Source organism: Sesamum indicum, linkage group LG4 (genome assembly GCF_000512975.1).
Source record: "Sesamum indicum cultivar Zhongzhi No. 13 linkage group LG4, S_indicum_v1.0, whole genome shotgun sequence".
Lineage (NCBI taxonomy): Eukaryota > Viridiplantae > Streptophyta > Magnoliopsida > Lamiales > Pedaliaceae > Sesamum > Sesamum indicum.
The window spans coordinates 1,137,167-1,139,232 of NC_026148.1; positions in this window are offsets into that span (position 1 = coordinate 1,137,167).

Here is a 2,066-nt window from a genome sequence, read left to right on the forward strand (position 1 = left end):
ACCCAAGCATTTGTGTGGTAAATTTGCTAAGCGTAATAATTAGTACAAGTTAGTACAAAAGAGAAACAAGCTTGTTTCAATAATTCGTGCAGAACAGCTAAATTTTGAGCGTTTTTAGAATTCGACGATACTTGACCCAAACGAAGGTCTTGACCCAAGAATTTGTGTGATAAATTTTCTAAGTGTAATAATAACTACCAGTAAATACAAAGGGAAACAAGCTTGTTTCAATAAAACCGTGCAAAACAGCTATATTTTGAACGTTCTCAGAATTCACGAGAGGTGAACCAAAGTATTTATGTTGCAAATTTGCTAAGCGTAATAATAACTTCAATTAGTATAAAAGGGAAACAAACTTGTTTCAATAAAACGTGCAAAACAGCTAAATTTTGAACATTCTCAGACTTCGATTAAACTTGACCCAAACGTTGGTTTAGACCCAAGCATTTGTTTCCAGTAAATTGCTTAAGCGTAAATAATAACTACAAGTTAGTATAAAAGGGAAACAAACTTGTTTTAATAAAATCGTGGAAAACAGCTAAATTTTGAGCGTTCTCAGAATTCGACGAAACTTGACCCAGACGTTGCTCTAGACCCAAAAATTTGTGTGTTAAATTTCCTAAGCGAATAATAACTACAAGTTAGTATAAAAGGGAAACAAACTTGTTTTAATAAAATCGTGCAAAACAACTATATTTTGAACGTTCTCAGAATTCGACGAAAGGTGACCCAGACGTTGGTGTAGACCCAAGTATTTGTGTTGCAAATTTTTTAAGCGTAATAATAACTTCAAGTTAGTATTAAAGGGAAACGAACTTGTTTCAATAAAACCGTGCAAAACAGCTAAATTTTGAACGTTCTTAGACTTTGCTGAAATTTGATCCAAACGTTGGTCTAGACCCAAGCATTTGTTCTGTAAATTTTTTAAGCGTAATAATAACTACAAGTTAGTATAAAAGGGAAACAAACTTGTTTTAATAAAACTGTGGAAAACAACTAAATTTTGATCGTTCTCAGAATTCGACGAAACTTGACCCAGACGTTGGTCTAGACCCAAGAATTTGTGTGTTAAATTTTCTAAGCGAAATAATAACTATAACTTAGTATAAAAGGGAAACAAACTTGCTTTAATAAAACTGTGCAAAACAGTTAAATTTTGAATGTTCTCAGAATTCGACGAAATTTGACCCAATCGTTGGTCTAGATCAAAGCATTTGTGTTGTGCATTTGCTAAGCGTAATAATAACTACAAGTAAATATAAAAGGGAAACAAACTTGCTTTAATAAAATAGTGCAAAACAGCGGTATTTTGAACGTTCTCAGAATTCGACGAAACTTGACCCAAACGTTGGTCTAAACCCAAGCATTTGTGTCATAAATTTGCTAACCGTAGTAATAACTACAAGTTAGTATAAAAGGGAAACAAACTTGCTTTAATAAACCGTGCAAAACAGTTAACTTTTCAACGTTCTCAGAATTCGACGAAACTTAACCCAATCGCAGGACTGGACCCAAGCATTTGTATTGTAAATTTTCTAAGCGTAATATTAACTACAAGTTAGTATAAAAGGAAAACAGACTTGGTTTACTAAAATCGTGCATAACTGCTAAATTTTGAACATTCTCACAATTCAACGAAACTTGACCCAAACGATGGTCTAGACAAAGGCATTTGTGTTGTAAATTTGCTAAGGGTAATAGTAACTACAAGTTAGTATAAAAGGGAAACAAACTTGCTTTAATAAAACCGTGCAGAACAGCTACATTTTGAACGTTCTCACAATTCGACGAAACTTGACCCAAACGTAGATCAAGACCCAAGCATTTGTGTTATGAATTAGCTAAGCGTAATAATAACTACAAGTAAATATAAAAGGGAAACAAACTTGTTTTAATAAAACCGTGCAAAACAGCTAACTTTTGATCGTTCTCAGAATTCGACGAAATTTGAACAAAACGTTGGTCTAGACCCAAGAATTTGTGTGTTGAATTTTCTAAGCGAAATAATAACTAGAAGTTAGTATAAAAGGAAACAAACTTGCTTTAATAAAATTGTGCAAAACAGT